This window comes from Schistocerca cancellata, chromosome 2 (assembly GCF_023864275.1).
Source record: "Schistocerca cancellata isolate TAMUIC-IGC-003103 chromosome 2, iqSchCanc2.1, whole genome shotgun sequence".
Taxonomy (NCBI): domain Eukaryota; kingdom Metazoa; phylum Arthropoda; class Insecta; order Orthoptera; family Acrididae; genus Schistocerca; species Schistocerca cancellata.
This window is the reverse complement of record NC_064627.1, coordinates 834829909-834850554: the sequence shown is the minus strand read 5'-3', so window position 1 is coordinate 834850554 and position 20646 is coordinate 834829909. Positions and strand designations below refer to the sequence as shown.

The 20646-nt window shown below is 40.8% G+C and overlaps 1 long non-coding RNA gene across 2 annotated transcripts in view; it reads right to left on the bottom strand.

Moving 5' to 3' along the window:
* LOC126162740 (uncharacterized) overlaps window positions 1-20646 on the bottom strand; it is a 77322-nt gene that overhangs the window by 35586 nt on the left and 21090 nt on the right. For both annotated transcript variants that reach the window (XR_007535106.1, XR_007535107.1), the window contains exons 2-3: window positions 6800-6866; window positions 1236-1384 (exon numbers count right to left, since the gene is read on the bottom strand). This is a non-coding gene — a long non-coding RNA (uncharacterized LOC126162740). The remainder of the gene's footprint in view (window positions 1-1235; window positions 1385-6799; window positions 6867-20646) is intronic.

The window sequence follows — 20646 nt, the reverse complement described above, 5'->3', positions numbered from 1 at the left end:
GGAATTTGTTTTGTGATTTCAGTTTCATGAATACAGATTTTTTATCTGCCAAAAATGTAATATTTAGAGAAAATCATTCATATAAAACAAAAAATAGCACTGGGCTTAAAATGATACCTTGTGGGAATCCCTATTAAATAATTTTCCATTTAGAGAAACACTATGGTACAACAAACCTTTGCTTTATCTCTGTTAAACACACTTTTAACCATTTCAAAGCACTGCCATTCATTCCATATCTTTCTTATTTATGGGGCAATCACGAGTGGTTTACTAGCATTACATAAAATTCCTGTGACTTTTTGGAACTTGTCCAAAGATAAGGAAATTTTCTCATCAAATTTGTTTATGGCACATGTTGTAAAATGGATTATCTACACACATAGTTGCAACAGGAATATCATTCAGGACATTTGCGATAAATGGCATCACATTTATCCCCCCCCCCCCCCCGCTGATCTTGTGTTTTGCACTTTTATCAATTAAATCATTTAGTAATCATCTCTGTCCTCAAATCTGAACTGCCTACACACAAAGCTTCATGAAATTATATTGCAATGTTCACAGAAGGATACACCATTCTACATGAATTACGGAATGCCTTACCATGCTACTACCCACAGAACTTGTGTTTTGCACATTCTACATAGCAAGCTGTGGCCTCTTTATCACTTTCCTGATATAGTTCATCATCTTGTATGTGTCACAAAGTCCATATTTATCCTTGTATTCTTAGCTTTGTCTTATCTATAAGATGAACAAACACAAAAAGCCCACTACTGTATGCAATAATTACATTTCTGCACTATTTCTAAACTGATCCACTATGCTCTTATAAGCTCAGGGCTGGGCTTCACTATATCTTTCATGTCTTCTATTTTGTGACAGTCTTTTTTTTGGACTTAGCCTGCGACTGAGCATATCAGCTACATGGTGAGTAGCAACTACCCTTTTTATAACATTGTTACATTACAACCTGGGTTTTCTGTTGTTTGATTTTGTCTCCATTTTGGTCTATTATTCTCATGTTGTGAACAATATTTCCCTTATTCATTTCTCAGCCCCCCCCCCCCCCCCCATGTTCATAACACCACAATCTGCATGATACCACTCTGATTTAAACACTTACAGACGAAGATTTAAACACTTACAGATGAACATCATGCTCCTCACCCCTGCAACCCACCTAAAAATAAAGAGAGCAAGAAACTAACATGTAATCAATGTAGCCTTACCTTCAAGGCCAATGGACGTCCAATTTCTGGTGTTTTTGAGAGAGAGTTTTCATGAATAGGTTGGGTAAATGCTGGCCAGGGTGTTTCATGTTCATACTTTGATAGACTTGTGAAAAGTTCATACCCACATTCTGAGCAAACATAAGTTCCTGTGCAACAAAAAGTATTTAGAAAACATTAGGATTCTGGTATTTGAGAAACAATCAGTCATGAAAAAATCCTAACCTTGAAATAAAATTATAAGATCAAGGAATTAAATTTAATAATAAAATCAAATCTTATGTGAGAAAATTATTATGACAAACGCTATAAGAAGTGACAAAAAAGTAAGAGAGACTGATTTCATTGTCTACTCATGCTTTAAGTTATTTGCTGGACTGGAACAGAAACTGGATCACTGTCTCTTAGTGCAGCACACAGATAACAGCCTCCTGCATGAATTTACTTCCTACACCATGTTTGCCCATACTAAAACACATAATGTTGATACCTCCTTATCTGGTGCTTTAAAACTATTTCATAGTTGAGTACCACTTCAATAAAAGCTCTTAACATCTTTCCTTCAGGGACTAAAGTAGACAAAAGTCAAAAAGATTGAGATTATGTTTAATGATGCAAAATCTTTTTCACTCAATTTTTGACTTGAGGGCATTGTGTGGGCAACACTTGTCCTATAAATTTTTAACTGTCTGGACTGTGAGTTCTTGATGGTATGTCATGAATAATTAGACAAGAAAATAACATGGTTTTTCTTCTGTAATTCAGCTGATAATGTCACTGTACCTTCTTTTTTATGCAATGTAGTTGTTGCATCAAACCAGACTTGCAGAGTTATATAAGGTTCCTGTGATGGAAGTCCAAGGTGTAAATAGTACTCCTTTAAATATTTCCTTTCTAGCTGAGAAATATTATTATCATCATCTTCATCTTCATCTCTCATGTGTTGTGTAATGAAACAAGCCTTTACACCACCTCCTTTTACCATTAACGAAGTGATCGATACCACACCAATTTTCTTCACATTATGACTACATTTCCAAATTTAGAGCAGGCAAATGGAATGGATAGTGTCTTAAAAAGAGATCAAAGGATTATCATCATCAAAAGTAAAACCAGGGTGATGGAATGTAATTGAATTAAATCAGGTGATGCTGAGAGAAATAGACATAAAAATGAGACACTAAGATCAGTAGAGGAGTTCTACTGTTTGGGCATCAAATTAACTAATGATAGCAGAGGCTAAGAGGATACAAAATGCAAACTGAAAAAAGCAACCCCCCCCCCCTTGAACCATGGACCTTGCCATTGGTGGGGAGGCTTGCGTGCCTCAGAGATACAGATGGCCGTACCGTAGGTGCAACCACAACGGAGGGGTATCTGTTGAGAGGCCAGACAAACGTGTAGTTCCTGAAGAGGGGCAGCAGCCTTTTCAGTAGTTGCAAGTTAACAGTCTGGATGATTGACTGATCTGGCCTTGTAACACTAACCAAAACGGCCTTGCTGTGCTGGTACTGCGAATGGCTGAAAGCAAGGGGAAACTACAGCCGTAATTTTTCCCAAGGGCATGCACCTTTACTGTATGATTAAATGATGATGGCTTCCTCTTGGGCAAAATATTCCGGAGGTAAAATAGTCCCCCATTCGGATCTCCGGGCGGGGACTACTCAGGAGGATGTCGTTATCAGAAGAAAGAAAGCTGGCATTCTATGGATCGGAGTGTGGACTGTCAGATCCCTTAATCAGGTAGGTAGGTTAGAAAATTTAAAAAGGGAAATGGATAGGTTAAAGTTAGATATAGTGGGTATTAGTGAAGTTTGGTGGCAGGAGGAACAAGACTTTTGGTCAGTGAATACACGGTTATGAATACAAAAACAAATAGGGGTATTGCAGGAGTAGGTTTAATAATGAATAAAAAAATAGGAGTGCGGGTAAGCTACTACAAACAGCATAGTGAATGCATTATTGTGGCCAAGATAGACACGAAGCCCATGCCTACTACAGTAGTACAAGATAATATGCCAACTAGCTCTGCAGACGATGAAGAAATTGATGAAATGTATGATGAGATAAAAGAAATTATTCAGGTAGTGAAGGGAGAAATACTCATGGGTGACTGGAATTCGAGAGTAGGAAAAGGGAAGGACGGAAACATAGTAGGTGAATATGGATTGGGGGTAAGAAATGGAAGAGAAGGCCATCTGGTAGAATTTTGCACAGAGCACAACTTAATCATAGCTAACACTTGGTTCAAAAATCATGAAGGAGGTTGTATACATGGAAGAAGCCTGGAGATACTGACAGGTTTCGAGATAGATTATATAATGGTAAGACAGAGATTTAGGAACCAGGTTTTAAATTGTAAGACATTTCCAGGGGCAGATGTGGACTCTGACCACAATCTATTGGTTATGAACTGTAGATTAAAACTGAAGAAACTGCAAAAAGGTGGGAATTTAAGGAGATGGGACCAGGATAAACTGACTAAACCAAGAGGTTGTACAGAGTTTCAGGGAGAGCATAAGGGAACAATTGACAGGAATGGGGCAAAGAAATAGGGTAGAAGAAGAATGGGTAGCTCTGAGGGATGAAGTAGAGAAGGCAGCAGAGGATCAAGTAGGTAAAAAGACAAGGGCCAGTAGAAATCCTTGGGTAACAGAAGAGATATTGAATTTAATTGATGAAAGGAGAAAATATAAAAATGCAGTAAATGAAGCAGGCAAAAAGGAATACAAACGTCTCAAAAATAAGATCGACAGGAAGTGCAAAATGAGTAAGCAGGGATGGCTAGAGGACAAATGTAAGGATGTAGAGGCTTATCTCACTAGGGGCAAGATAGATATTGACTACAGGAAAATTAAAGAGACCTTTGTAGAAAAGAAAGCCTCTTGTATGAATATCAAGAGCTCAGATGTAACCCCCGTTCTAAGCAAAGAAGGGAAAGCAGAAAGGGGGAAGGAGGATATAGAACGTCTATACAAGGGTGATGTATTTGAAGACAATATTATGGAAATGGAAGAGGATGTAGATGAAGATGAAATGGGAGATAGGATACTGCGTGTAGAGTTTGACAGAGCACTGAAAGACCTAAGTCAAAACAAAGCCCCGGGAGTAGACAACATTCCATTAGAACTACTGACAGCCTTGGGAGAGCCAGTCCTGACAAAACTCTACCATCTCATGAGCAAGATGTATGAGACAGGCGAAATTCCCTCAGACTTCAAGAAGAATATAATAATTCCAATCCCAAAGAAAGCAGGTGTTGACAGATGTGAAAATTACCAAACTATCAGTTTAATAAGTCACAGCTGCAAAATACTATCGCAAATTCTTTACAGATGAATGGAAAAACTAGTAGATGCCAACCTCAGGGAAGATCAGATTGGATTCCGTAGAAATGTTGGAACACATGAGGCAATACTGACCTTACGACTTAGAAGAAAGATTAAGGAAAGGCAAACCTACATTTCTAGCATTTGTAGACTTAGAGGAAGCTTTTGACAATGTTGACTGGAATAGTCTCTTTCAAATTTTAAAGGTTGCAGGGGTGAAATACAGGGAGCGAAAGGCTATTTACAATTTGTACAGAAACCAGATGGCAGTTATAAGAGTCGAGGGGCACGAAAGGGCAGTGGTTGGGAAGGGAGTGAGACAGGGTTGTAGCCTCTCCTCGATGTTATTCAATCTGTATATTCAGAAAGCAGTAAAGGAAACAAAAGAAAAATTTGGAGAAGGTGCTAAAATCCATGGAGAAGAAATAAAAACCTTGAGGTTCGTCGATGACATTGTAATTCTGTCAGAGACAGCAAAGGACTTGGAAGAGCAGTTGAATGGAATGGACAGTGTCTTGAGAGGAGGATATAAGATGAACATCAACAAAAGCAAGACGAGGACAATGGAATGTAGTCGAATTAAGTCGGGTGATGCTGAGGGAATTAGATTAGGAAATGAAACACTTAAAGTAGTAAAGGAGTTTTGCTATTTGGGGAGCAAAATAACTGATGATGGTCGAAGTAGAGAGGATATAAAATGTAGACTGGCAATGGCAAGGAAAGCGTTTCTGAAGAAGAAAAATTTGTTAACATCGAGTATAGATTTAAGTGTCAGGAAGTTGTTTCTGAAAGTATTTGTATGGAGTGTAGCCGTGTATGGAAGTGAAACATGGACAATAATTAGTTTGGACAAGAAGAGAATAGAAGCTTTCGAAATGTGGTGCTACAGAAGAATGCTGAAGATTAGATGGGTAGATCACATAACTAATGAGGAGGTATTGAATAGAACTGGGGAGAAGAAGAGTTTGTGGTTCAACTTGACAAGAAGAACGGACTGGTTGGTAGGACATGTTCTGAGGAATCAGGGGACCACAAATTTAGCATTGGATGGCAGCATGGAGGGTAAAAATCATAGAGGGAGACCAGGAGATGAATACACTAAGCAGATTCAGAAGGATGTAGGTTGCAGTAGGTACTGGGAGATGAAGAAGCTTGCACAGGATAGAGTAGCATGGAGAGCTGCATCAAACCAGTCTCAGGACTGGAAACCACAACAACAACAACAACAAAGAATTTGTTAACATCTAATACAAAATATAAGTGTGGCCAGTAATAAGTCTTTTCTAAAGGTGTTTGTCTAGCTGGTAGGCTTGTAAGGAAGTGAAATGTGGATATAAAGAAGTTTAGTAAATTAAACGTAGTGCTATACAAGAATGGTGAATATTAGATGGGTAGCTCAAATAACTAAAGAGGAGATACTGAACAAAACTGGGCAGAAAAGAAATGTATGGCACAACTTGATTAAGAAAGGGGATTGTTTGCTAGGATACATCCTCAGGTATCACAGAATAGTCAATTTGGTAATGGAGAGAAATGTGGGTGGGCATGTTTCAGAATGTCTTCTGATTTGTTCGAAACAGATCCTGTCTGATACCATTTTTTGACTACGTGTTGCACAGCAGTCTTTTCTGGCACTTTGACACCATTAAATTTCTCAGCAAACAACTGACCATACCATTTCCACAACTTTGTTGTCACATAACTTTCCACAATGAACATCTGCTGCTCCACTGTGAGTACTATCATCTCCTTTGCACTGCTCCTCTCACATTGACACAGCCTGCACAATGTTCTGAACTTCTGTGGATCACATGGCAGGCATACACGTAGTGTGAACATCATGGAATGTGGTTATATGCATACATTCACGTCCAATCGTATCCAATCATCCAGGCCACTTTTATTTTCCTGACCTTGTATTTGTACTTTGTGTCCAAACTAATAAAACTTTTATAAGTTATTTTCCATTCTTATTTGTCTACACATTTTCATACCATGGCATGTTGCAATGGATGGTCTTCTTATGTACATAATTTGTATACTTAAGATCAAAGTTCTACGATGGTTTCATTTATCTAATTTTTTCTTCTTCCAATATTTCAACATTTTCTAACGGTATTTTGTAACAAATTATGAAAAAAAGAACCACCATTAAATGACCTTAAAAGTAAGAAGAAAGATTGCAGCAAGAAGTTGCATACACATAATGCATTAAATTGTTTGTTGTAACATTACCTGATTCAAAATGATCTCGATAATATTCTTCACCCCTCCATGAGCAAAATGCCATTTTTGATTATGTCTGAAAACAGCAATAAATTTTAAATTACAATCATGATCATCACGGGTGGAACAAATTTTAAAGACATGATGGCTGCCATACAAAAGTAAAAAGGATTAATTAAAACAATACTGCTAAGGTAACACCACTCTTCTAATACTATTAAATTGGCACACAGATGTTTGATTATTAATGTGTTTGCTTGCAAAGCATAATTATCCTGATTTTGAAGCTAACGTAATGCCTGCCCTGACTGACTGACTCATCCACAACGCAAATTGTTCATAGAAATTTGAAATATGTGTTCTGCAACAATTACAGCGAGGAGGCATATGCATTAGGTTGAAATATTATACAACAAATAAAGAGTAAAACAAAAACATACAGGATCTTGGAAACAATATCACATAGTTTTCAATTCAGTAAAATGACAGAGTAAAACAAGGCACATTCTATTAAAGCCATTTTTCCCTTTACTGTGTATCATTTAAAGATTTATTCAATGTTGTATAGTTTTGATCATTGACTAAATGGCAAGAAATATTAAATCTATATCTACATCTACATAGATTCCACAAGCCACCATATGGTGCATGGTGGAAGGTACCCTGTACCACTATTAGTCATTTCCATTCCTATTCCACTCGTAAATAGAGCAAGGGAAAAATGACTGCTTATAGGCCTCCGTATAAGCCCTAAGCAAAAAGGTGGGAATTTAAGGAGATGGGACCTGGACAAACTGAAAGAACCAGAGGTTGTACAGAGTTTTAGGGAGAGCATAAGGGAACAATTGACAGGAATGGGGGAAAGAAATACAGTAAAAGAAGAATGGGTAGCTTTGAGGGATGAAGTAGTGAAGACAACACAGGATCAAGTAGGTAAAAAGACGAGGGCTAGAAGAAATCCTTGGGTAACAGAAGAAATATTGAATTTAATTGATGAAAGGAGAAAATATAAAAATGCAGTAAATGAAGCAGGCAAAAAGGAATACAAACGTCTCAAAAATGAGATCGACAGGAAGTGTAAAATGGCTAAGCAGGGCTGGCTAGAGGACAAATGTAAGGATGTAGAGGCTTATCTCACTAGGGGTAAGATAGATACTGCCTACAGGAAAATTAAAGAGACCTTTGGAGATAAGAGAACCACTTGTATGAATGTCAAGAGCTCAGATGGAAACCCAGTTCTAAGCAAAGAAGGGAAAGCAGAAAGGTGGAAAGAGTATATAAAGGGTCTATACAAGGGCGATGTACTTGAGGACAATATTATGGAAATGGAAGAGGATGTAGATGAAGATGAAATGGGAGATACGATACTGCATCAAGAGTTTGACAGAGCACTGAAAGACCTGAGTCGAAACAAGGCCCCCGGAGTAGACAACATTCCATTGGAACTACTGGCGGCCTTGGGAGAGCCAGTCCTGACAAAACTCTACCATCTGGTGAGCAAGATGTATGAAACAGGCGAAATACCCTCAGACTTCAAGAAGAATATAATAATTCCGATCCCAAAGAAAGCAGGTGTTGACAGATGTGAAAATTACCAAACAATCAGTTTAATAAGCCACAGCTGCAAAATACTAACACGAATTCTTTACAGACGAATGGAAAAACTAGTAGAAGCCGACCTCGGGGAAGATCAGTTTGGATACCGTAGAAATACTGGAACACGTGAGGCAATACTGACCTTACGACTTATCTTAGAAGAAAGATTAAGGAAAGGCAAACCTACATTTCTAACATTTGTAGACTTAGAGAAAGCTTTTGACAATGTTGCCTGGAATACTCTCTTTGAAATTCTAAAGGTGTCAGGGGTAAAATACAGGGAGCGAAAGGCTATTTACAATTTGTACAGAAACCAGATGGCAGTTATAAGAGCCGAGCGACATGGAAGGGAAGCAGTGGTTGGGAAGGGAGTAAGACAGGGTTGTAGCCTCTCCCCCATGTTATTCAATCTGTATATTGAGCAAGCAGTAAAGGAAACAAAAAAAAAAAATTCGGAGTAGGTATTAAAATCCATGGAGAAGAAATAAAAACCTTGAGGTTTGCCGATGACATTGTAATTCTGTCAGAGACAGCAAAGGACCTGGAAGAGCAGTTGAACGGAATGGACAGTGTCTTGAAAGGAGGATATAAGATGAACATCAACAAAAGCAAAACGAGGATAATGGAATGTAGTCGAATTAAGTCGGGTGATGCTGAGGGAATTAGATTAGGAAATGAGACACTTAAAGTAGTAAAGGAGTTTTGCTATTTGGGGAGCAAAATAACTGATGATGGTTGAAGTAGAGAGGATATAAAATGTAGACTGGCAATGGCAAGGAATGCGTTTCTGAAGAAGAGAAATTTGTTAACATCGAGTATAGATTTAAGTGTCAGGAAGTCATTTCTGAAAGTATTTGTATGGAGTGTAGCCATGTATGGAAGTGAAACATGGACGGTAAATAGTTTGGACAAGAAGAGAATAGAAGCTTTCGAAATGTGGTGCTACAGAAAAATGCTGAAGATTAGATGGGTAGATCACATAACTAATGAGGAAGTATTGAATAGGATTGGGGAGAAGAGAAGTTTGTGGCACAACTTGACCAGAAGAAGGGATCGGTTGGTAGGACATGTTCTGAGGCATCAAGGGATCACCAATTTAGTTTTGGAGGGCAGCGTGGAGGGTAAAAATCGTAGGGGGAGACCAAGAGATGAATACACTAAGCAGATTCAGAAGGATGTACGTTGCAGTAGGTACTGGGAGATGAAGAAGCTTGCACAGGATAGAGTAGCATGGAGAGCTGCATCAAACCAGTCTCAGAACTGAAGACCACAACAACAACAAGCCCTAATTCCTCGTATCTTATCTTCATGGTCCTTATGCACAAGGCATGTTGACAGCAGTAGAACTGTTTGGCAGCCAGCTTCAAATGTGGTTCTCTAAATTTTCTCAAGAGTGTTTCTCGAAAAGAATGTCACCTTCCCTCCAGATATTCCCATTTGTGTTCCCGAAGCATGTCTGTAACACTTACATGTTGTTGAAACCTACCAGTAAGAAATCTAGCAGCCCGCATCTGAATTGCTTCAATGTCTTCCTTCAATCTGACCTGGTATCATTCCCAAACACTTGAGCAGTACTCAAGAGTAGTTCACACCAATGTCCTATATGCGGTCTCCTTTAAAAGTGAACCACACTTTCCTCAAATTCTCCCAATAAACTGAAGTCGACCATTCACCTTCTCCAATACAGTTCTCACACTCTTATTCCATCTCACATTGCTTTGCAACATTACACCTGGATATTTAAATGACTTGATTGTGTCAAGCGAGACATTAATAATACTGTATCCAAACAATACCAGTTTGTTCTTCCTACTCATCTGCATTAGCTTATATTTTTCCACATTTAGGGCTAGCCACCATTCATCACACCAACGGGAAATTTTGTTCATGTCATTTTGTATCTTCCTACAGTCACTCAACTTTGACACCTTGCTATATGTCATGGTATCATCAGCAAACAACAGCAGATTGCTGCCGACCCTGTCCACAAAATCATTTATTATGTAGAGAACAACAATGGTCCTATCACACTTCCCTAGGGCATTTCTGATGATACCCTTGTCTCCGATGAATGCTCAATGTTGAAGACAACATACTGGGTTCTATTACTTAAGAAGCCTTTCAGCCACTCACATACCTGTGAATGTATTCCATAAGCTCATACATTCATTAGCAGCCTGCAATGGGGCACCATGTCCAATACTTTCCAGAAATCTAGAAATATGGAATCTGCCTGTTGCCCTACATCCATAGTTTACAGTATATCATGTGAGACAAGAGCAAGCTGAGTTTTGCACAAGTGATGCCTTCTAGAACCATGCTGATTCATGGACACAAGCTTCTCAGTCTCAAGAATGTTTATTGCATTCAAACTGAGAATATGTTCAAGGATTCTGCATCAAACAGAAGGAGGGATATTCATCAGTAATTTTGCGGGTCCTTCCTATATACTGGAGTCACATGTGCCTCTTTCCAATTGCTTGGGACTTTGTGCTGGGTGAAAGATTCACGATAAATGTAAGCTAGGTAATGGGCCAATGCCATAGTGTGGTATTTGTTAAATCAAACTGGGACTCCATCCACACCTGTTGATTTATTTGCTTTCAAATCTTTCAGTTGTTTCTCTACACCAGGGATGGTTATTACTATGCCATCCATATGGGAGCCTGTCCAATGGTCAAATGATGGTGTGTTTGTATGATTCCCTGTGTGAATGTTTTCATGAACATGAAATTTAAAACTTCGACTTTCATTTTGATATTCAACTGCCACATGACACAGATCAACAAGGGACTGACTGAAAGCCTTGGACCCTCTCAGTGATTTTACATACGACCAGAATTTCCTCAGGTCCTCTTCCAGATCTTTTGTTAAGGTGATGGTGGTAGTTATTGTATGCTTCGTGCATTGATCTTATCAGACACATGATCTCTGCTAACCTTCACTTGTCATCATTTTTTAAATGTGTTCCCTTTTGAACTGAGAGTGCAGCAGCCTCTCTAATTACTCAGCATCCCCTGAATTTTGTTATTGAGTCATGGTAGGTCTTTTCCATTCTTTATCCACTTAACAGGCACATAACTCTCCAGACCACGATCTACAATCTGCTTAAACTTTGCCCATAATTCCTCTACACATCTTTTTATAGAAGAATTCTTCAACATGTTCATACCGAGAAGGTTAGTGTTATAAAAACTGGTGCTGTTACAAGAATGATACTCCTATTGCCCTTCCTTCAAATTAGCTGTCACAGTAAATAGAAAACTTTAGCCGAGTTGCATACGGGCACAACAAAAAGACTCACAATTAAAGCTTTCAGCCATTAAGGCCTCTGTCAACAATAGACGACAACACACACACGCGCACACACACACACACACACACACACACACACACACACAGCATCTCTACTAGATGGTGAGTAGTAGCTTTCCTTTTCATAATATTTTTACATTCCATCCTGGATTTTCCATTGTCTGAAAACTTTACCTCCTTATTCAAATTTAGTTGCGAAGCACATTTTAGAAATGCATACAGCAATTAGCACAAACCAAAACTGCAAACATCAAAATTACCAAGTAATAAATATTTAGATAGTAATTAACATGCATTTCCATGCTAAAAAGTAGGGCACAGTATCTCAATTACTTTTGCAGTGAAGTTCTAGTGCAAAACTTCTAAAAAAACTACAAGAAAATTAGTCAGCTATACATCTGTTGGTAGAAAAATTCATGTTCAGACATCTGTCTATGATACATGGGTTGAATTTCAGATATAGGCATTTTCTATATCTATTAACCAATTGATCAATTCCCACTACATAAAATTTTAGCACCTGAGTGTTTGGAATCCAACAAGTACAGAACTTCTGGCACCCTGTCTCTGGTGTCAAGTTCATGTAACACACTCCAAAAAACCTGCTAAAAATTGTCCAACAACGGAGATATTGTGAACTCTAGTTATGATAATTTTTTTCTGACTGTTTTCTGTACCAGGTAATAGCTAACCACAAATAGACAGACACTTCTCTTATCATCATGAACAATCATATTAATCGTAATACGCAACAACGCTGATACACAACGCCATCACTCATCACATTTGATCCATATACACTACTAACTTTGTCATGAATGTCAACAGCTCAGAGTTTCTTTATCAGTATAAACTGAATTACAGAATCTATTTCACATTTGGTGGGATTTTCAATTGCTTGTCTTTAACAAATAAACAAAACTCAGTGTAACTTTCTTGCTATCTCAGCTCCAAACACACTGACCTATTGCAAGATTCAGTGTAGTGATTGTTCAATATACCCCATTACTTCCACAATGCACAAAAACAGAGGTTCCTTTCCAGACAGCTCTCATGTTTACAACTCTAATCTCTTACAGTGTATTAATTTTTTTTCATGGGAGCTCTCAGAGGTTGGAGTATATCAAAATACAGTGCCAGAGGGAAAAATATGGAACACCATCAAAGACTGTGTTCAGTGGCACCAGAGTATAATATGTGCACAATGATGGGTTTTAGTGTTAATGGGTCAGTTGACACTGTTATCAGCAATCAGATGACACTCAGGAAGTCTGTCTCTGCACCACTGCTTTGACTCTGTAAATGCCAAGTTCAGGAGTGAGTAGTATTTGCAACATTCATTCAGGGGTACAACCACACACCACTGATAAATATGTACTCCAGTTGAAAAGCTTCAGCCATTTTAACAGGGTCACACTGCAAGCCTGCAGGAAGCTGCATGGCCACATCAGTGGATTGCTGTACATTTTAGGCACGCTGCGTCAGTGGTGTGCAGCTACTTTTAACAGTGGTCTGTGGAACATTTCCACACCTATAATACAGGTACTGGCCCTCCGTGAAGTATAGGTGCACATCAGAATCAACCCATTGTGTAAGTGGTGGCAGCCAACTGGATTTCTACCAGGGACAAAATAAGGACAAATGTTGCACCTGCTGTATCATTGGAAACCATCTGCTTGCAGCAGGATTAACATCACATGTGCCTCTGGCCATGACACCATGACAACACCAAGCATGACTACCCTGGTGTCGTTGACAAGGTGACTCACAAGTGGAACAGGCTCTATTTTCTTCAGTGATGAGAGTAGGTTAGGTCTGTATGTTAGTGATAGACTTAGACATGTATGGTGTAGGCATGGTGAGCTGCCATTCCACAGAGCATTCACCTTCTACACTGTGTCCTATTCCAGGCTGTGGGGTCCCATGAGGGATTTCTGCAGGGTCAAGTAACTAGTATCCACTATGTGGTACAGATTGTTATCCTCATGCTACAGCCATTTTTTTGACTGGAAGGTGGTGGGCTGTTTCAATGGGACAATGCACATCCACATATGGTTACTGCAATCCAACATGCTCTTCATGGTGTATAACAACTGCCCAGGCCAGTAAGATCACCACATCTCTCGTCAATTGGACACATATGGGACATGGTAAAAAGGAAACTTACTCATTCTCCAGAGCCTGCAAGAACCATTATCAAATTGCAATAAAAACTGCAAGGTGCACATTTATGATAGTTAGCATATGAGAAGATGTGCCTGTGTTGGCACCAGAGATAGGTACTCTGCATGTTTATGCATTGCATAGGCACACTTTACTGTGATGTGTGTCTTTCATTCAGTCTGAATTTGTTATCATATACTCCTGAATCGATGAACTACTTGTCACCTAACTTTTCAACAGGTCATGCATATGTACTCAACAGGTCATGCATATGTACAAGAAGGGCAGCTGAAGTGATCTACAAAAGCACTATCTAATGTCCTTGACATCCATTTGTTGTAGAATCTTAAAAAATATTTGAGCTCAAATGGAATGAGGTATCTCAAAAAGAATGACCTTCCTCATCCCAACCAACATGGATTCTGAAAACAACAATCATGTGAAATCTGATCCCCACTTCTCTTCAATACATCCTGAAAGCTGTGGATCAAGTCAATCAGGCAGATGTAGTGTTTCTTGACTTCTGACAGTCATTTGATTCTGCACAACAAACACACTTACTATTGGAAGTATGGTCATATGGGGTACCAAGTGAGATTCATGACGGAACTGAGGATTTCTTGGGGAGGACACATGTTATCTTGAACGGACAGTCACAACAGAAGAAGTAGCTTCAAGTGTGCCCCAGGGAAGTTTATTGGGACTCTTTCTGTTCACATTGTGTAGTAATGCTAATGACCTTTCGCACAACATTAACAGCTATCTCAGACTTTTTGCAAATGACACAGTTTTCTACAATGATATACTTTCTGAAACAAGAGGCACAAATATTCAGTCACATCTTGATATGATTTCAAAGCAGAGCACTTTAAATGTTCATAAAATGAAAATAGTCGTATCCTATGACTGCAATATCAATGAATCACAGATGTAATCAGTCAACTCCTACAAATATGTGAGTGTAACAGTTTGTAGGAACATGAAATGGTATGATTGCATAGTCTCAGTTATTGGTAAATCAGGTGGCAGACTGATCCACTGGGTAGAATATTAGGGAAATGCAATCACTGTACATAAAATATTTCATTCATAACACTCATGTGACCCACCCTACAATATCGTTCACATTTGGGACCTGTAGCGAATCGGATAACAAATCATATTTAATAGATAGGAAAAAGGGCAGCATGAATGGTCAGAGGCTTGTTTAACCGCAGGAGAGTGTCAGAAAGGTGCTGAAAGGACTGAAATGGCAGACACTTGAAGATAGACATGATCTACGTCATGAAATCCCACTTAGAAAGTTTCTAGAACCAATTTTAAGTGAAGAACCTAGGAATATACTATACCCCCTGTGTATCACTCCCATAGGGATTGCATTGACAAGACCAGACTAATTACTGAGGACACAGAGGTGGTTAAGTAATCATTCTCCCCATACTCCATATGTTAATGGAATGGGAAGAAGCAGCAACTTTTGGTACAATGGGAAGCATTGATCTGTGAGGACCAACATGGGGAGGGGGAGGTGGAGGTTGCAATGCCCGAGGTCTAATACTTAGTCATATAGACTGCCCTGCATGGCAGCATGACATGCATGTTGAGTGGGAATAATACCTACATGACTTATTCACCTGCTTCACAGGGCAGCCTACACATTGGGAGAAGAAACATGTTTCCTGCTCCCAACAAGTAGGCAGACTAGCACAATAGGTGTGTTGTGTTGGCCTAGTATCAGCCTGCTTCATCAGTCTCTTTGCATGGCAGGCTACACATTTTGGAAGAGAACCAGTTTTGAAGCCCTTGACGTGGCATTGCTGCATCGGAGGCATGTTGTGGGAGTAATACCAGTTTGCTTTGTCAACCTCTTTTCTTTTGTAGTGACTACATGTATGGATGAAAGGTTCAGGTGGATAATGGCGGAGACAGACAGAGGGGGGCAGGAGGGGATGTATAGTGAGAGAGGAAGGCAGGAGGGGTGGATAGTGAAAGAGGGGGTAGGAGGGGATGGGTAGGGGGCGAGAGAGTAAGAGGAGATTTACAGAGGAGGAGGAGGAGGAGGAGGAGGAGGAGGAGGAGGAGGAGGGGGAGGGGGAGGAGGAGATGGACAGAGAGGGAGGAGCTAGATTACATGGACAGGGGATGAGGAGAAGGACACAAAAATGGGAGAGAAGAGATGGGCCAAGAGGTGGAGAGGAAAATGGACAGACAGGAAGGCTAGAAGATCATGGGCAGAGAGGGGTGGAGGAGATGGACCACGAGTTGTGAGCATTTTATGTGACATTCGTGCACACAAGCAAACACCTGAGGAAGAGTCTAGTAATATATATAAGGCTAAGAATATTTATGAATGTATGCCTGGGAAATCCTCTCAGGCCATGGACTGAAGTGGATTAAATTTCGCACACAAACTCCTTCCCCCGAGAGGACAACATGGGTGTTGGGGGGAGGGCGTTATAACACTCTAGTCCCAATATTTACTGAGATATACGTATGTGTGTAAGCTGCCATGCATGACAGATATGTTGCGGGAATAGTACCAGCCTGAGAGAGAGAGAGAGAGAGAGAGAGAGAGAGAGAGAGAGAGAGAGAGAGAGTGAGAGAGTGTGCAGGGGAGGGGGGGGGGGGCAAGAAGCAAAGTAGTGCAGGAGAGGATGGACAGAGAGTGGAAGGGAGGACTGGAGAGAGGAAGGAGGATATGGGCAGAGACGGGAGAAGATGTGTTGTTCCGTAGTATCCGCATGCTTGCAGCGTCTGGGAGTGGATGGGCAGATAGAGAGGGGAAGTTGAGATGGATGACAGAGAGAGCCGGCAGGTAAAGAAGGGCTGGAGTAATCACCCTTATTTGCAGGGCGATCTACACATTAGCAGCATGTAATAATTTGCAAGCCTTCAGCATGTAGGCTATCCTGCATGAAACACAGGTGTGTCTGAGTAGCAATGGCCTGCTTTATTGATCCGCTTTGCACGTCAGCCTATACATCATGAGCAAAAAATTGTTCTCAACCCCAGACATGTAGGATGCCCTGCACAGAATAAGCATGTTGTGGCACTAGTATTGGCCTGTTTCTTTGACCTGATTGATTGCAGGGGCTAAACGTACAAATAGACATGACTGGAGCAATGTTGACATCGATAGAGGAGGGGATGAAAACAGATAGGGGACAAGAGGGGATGGACAGAAAGGAGGGAACCAGGAAGGGGGACAGAAAGAGGGGGACAAGAGATCAATAGGGTGAGAGAGAGGAGGAGATGGATAAGGAGAGCAGGCAGAAGGAAATGAATGGGGAGAAAGGTGCAGGAGAAAATGAACAGGGTTGTTGGGCAAAAGGAGTTCAGAGAGAGAGGCAGGAAGAGGAGGTAGACAGAGATGTGAGAAGCACACGGACAGAGAGATGGGGGAAGGAGGGGATGGTGAGAGAGATGGGGAGGTGGTTCCCTCCTTTCTGTCCATCCCCTCTTGTCCCCTCTCTGTTTTCATCCCCCCCTCTATCAATGTCAACATTGCTCCAGCCATGAGGACGAGTAGAAGGAGGAGGAAATGGATCAAGTGAGGGGAGGTGAAGGAGAAGGTGAGAGCTATATGTGTGTCAAATAGATATGTGGGTGAAGCTGTGGAGAAAAGGCTAGTATCTCTACAAAGCAGCATGTGTGTGTGTGTGTGTGTGTATGTACGTCCAGCATCTCCTCCCAAACTCCAGGGTCAACTTCAACTAAATTTGGGACACAAACAGCTCATTTCACGAGTATCAGCACTGTGGTGATTATGACCTCCTAGCTCCCATAGGAGTGGAATTACAGACAATAGTGGTTATTCAGCCCGTGGCGTGTAGTCTACCCTGGACATCAGGCATGTTGTGTTGGAGTAGTATTGGCCTACTTTGCATGGCAACATATACATCAGAGGCTAAAAAAAAGGTTCTCAAGACCTAATGTGTAGGTTGCCTTTGCACATCATGCATGTTGTGGTAGAAGTATCCGCCTGCTTCATCAGCTATTTTATAGGGTGGTGGTTGAGATAGATAGAGGAGGGGATGGAGGAGATCAATATGGAGAGAGGGGCAGAAAAAAATGTGTGGGGTGAGGGGGCCAGGAAGAGATGGATAGAAATAGAGGGTTAGGAAAGGTAAGTGGAGGCAGGAGGAGATGGAAAGGAGCAGGAGCAGATGGACAGAAAGAGCAGAGGAGGGGAGATGGACACAGAGATGATGATGATTGGTTTGTAGGGTACTCAACTGTGTGGTCATCAGTGCCCGATGGACAGAGAGAGCTGAGGAGGGGAGATGGACAGGGAGAAAAGGGGATGAGGTGTTGGGCAGAGAGAGGAGGAGAATATGGACAGATAGAGGGGAGAATATGGACAGAGAGGGGTAAATATGGACAGAAAGGGGGGAGGAGGAGATGGGTAGAGAGGAGAGAGAAGAGGAGATGGACAGAGAGGGGAGAAGGCGTGTTGTGCCGGTAGTATCAACAAGCCTTGCAGGGTTACACATCCAGATTGACATGGCTCAGCAGATTGGAGGGGAGGGGAGGGGGCAGAAGGATATAGTGAGAGAGGGGAAGATGAGGTGGACAGAGAAAGGGGAGGAAGAGATGGAGTGTCAGAGAGGGGGACATGATGAACAGAGAGACGGAGGAGGAGAGGATGGACAAAGTGAGTGTGGAGAGGGTTGAGATGGAGACAGGAGTCAGAGGAGACAAACAGAGGGAGAGGTGAGAAGGAGTCAGAGGAGACAGACAGAGAGAGGGGCAAGAAGGAGATGGAAGGAAAGTGGAAGATGTACAAATTATAGGGGAGGAAGAACAGGAGATGAACTGAGGGGGGAATGTTATGAGAGAGAGAGGGGTGGAGGAGACAAAGAGAGGCAGGAGTAGGAGATGGAGAGTGAAAATGAGAAAATATTCAGATAGCAGTAGGAGGATGAGGTGGACAAGAGGGTACAGGAGGAGATGTGTGCAATATACACATCAAATACAATGTGAGTGAAGCCACAGGGAAAAGGCTAGCTACCAATACAAACACCTAAGAATGTAAACTAGTCTGTTTCAGTTATTGATTTACTCTCATGTGAGATCATTTATGTAACTTTAACAAGAAGAAGATCAGACCTGACATTTATCCTTGTGTTACATCTGTTCTAATTATTTCCCATTCTCAAAATGCTGCTTTGTTATGTACACCCCCTGTTTATTTTCATATAGCACACTGCATCATTTTAATTACATAGTATGAGAACCATTGATATTTGGTATCAATTTTGATTTCAAAAGGGTCTCTCTAAAGAACATGCTATTTTTCACTTCACAAAACTATAAAAAATCGTAATGACAAAATACTGCCAATTGATATTTTCTGTAGCTTGTCAAAAGCATATGATTATACAGTTCACAGTATTTTCCTAGACAAACTCAGATATTATGGTATCAGAGATCTTACTGACAAATGATTCTCATACTATGTAATTAAAATGATGCAGTATGTCACATAAAAACAAACAGGGAATGTACACAACAAAGCAGCATTTTGAGAATGGGGAATAATTACAACAGATGTACCACAGGGATATATATTAGGTATGATCTTATTCTTGTTAAAGTTACGTAATAGTCTCCCATTATACACTCAAGAAGCAGAAATGTTTCTCTTTGCTGGTGATTCTCTCTGAGACTGGGGTCATGTAAGTGATTTGCATTTGTGTGTGTGTGTGTGTGTGTGTGTGTGGGTAGGACACACACACACACACACACACACACACACACACACACACACAAAAAGCAGCTCATATGCACATGTCCGATGACTCTGGCTGCCAGGACCAGACCTCAAGCAACTGTGCAAGATAGGAGAAGCAATCTGGGTGGTGGGAGTAAGGAGGATGCTGGGGCAAGGACGGGGAGGGAGAGAAGGGTACAGGTGAGGGATGGTAAAGTGCAGTTTATAGGAGTGTACATGGACAAGGTGGAGAGAGGATTGGGCAGCTATGTGCAGCCAGGAGCTTAGATGCAGGGTGGGGGTGAGATGGGGAGGCATAAGGAGAGAAGTAAAAAGACTATGCATGTGCTTATGTAATAGAAGTCTGTAGAGGGGGAACAGGGAAGGGAATAGGTGACTGAAGGACAATGACTAATGAAGGCTGAGGCCAGGTGGGTTATGGGAACATAGGATATATTGTAGGGAGAGTTCCTACCTGCACAATTTAGAAAAGCTTATGTTGATAGGAGGGATCCAGATGGCACAGGCTGTGAAGCAGTCATTAAAATTAAGAACGTTGTGCTGGGCAGCATGCTCAGTAACAGGGTGGTTGAGCTGTTTCTTGGCCAGTCTGTTGGCAGCTGTTCATGCAGTCAAACAGCTGTTGGTTGTCATGCCCAAGTAGAATGAAGCATAGTGGTTGTAGCTTGCCTTGTAAATCTCTTGACTGGTTTCACAGGTAGCCCTGCATTTGATGGGACAGGTGATGCTTGGGACTGGACTGGAGTGCTGTGATTGTGAATTGCTGAGTTCATCCTAAATTCACTCTTGTTATTAATATCTACTATGGTTAGCAAGTATTTGTATTGGTATGTAAGTGTAAGAATCCCTAGGTCCATGAAGAGGCTTCTGTAAGACATTCAGTTAATCAACGTTGCACAATATTGTTATTGCATGCTTCTCTAGAATACACACTTACTGCCTCAGAATATTATGCCACAGGACAGAACTGAGGTATGACTTGGGAAATCAATTTCACTGCCCTTCCCCATATTTGTTTATAGCTTGTTATGTCTCATCTGATAACATT